The sequence below is a fragment of the Theobroma umbraticum genome, unplaced genomic scaffold (assembly GCF_002168275.2).
Source record: "Theobroma umbraticum cultivar Fairchild unplaced genomic scaffold, ASM216827v3 scaffold_299.0, whole genome shotgun sequence".
Classification (NCBI taxonomy): Eukaryota; Viridiplantae; Streptophyta; class Magnoliopsida; order Malvales; family Malvaceae; genus Theobroma; species Theobroma umbraticum.
In genome coordinates, this window is record NW_018397285.1 from 1,024,191 (window position 1) to 1,024,507 (window position 317).

Genomic DNA, 317 nt, shown 5'->3' on the forward strand with positions numbered 1-317 from the left:
ATCTTTAATTGACTCTCTAGCATTTGGGTGGTCATGATGTTGTCTGTTAAACTTCTACTACGCAAGTATATGTATTGAATAGATAGTATATTAGCAAGCAAAGTGTCGATCCCACAAAGAATTTATTTAAAATTTTACCAAGTACTAAAATTAAAAGAAATTAATCTTATACAAACACTAAAAATTAATTGATTAACTTAAACTAATTAACTAAAATTTAAATTAATAGGAAAATCAAAATAATAATAACTTGAGTAAATATTAAGTCAAACAAGCCTAGGATTACAATATCCCTCACACTTCATCTAAATCTTACC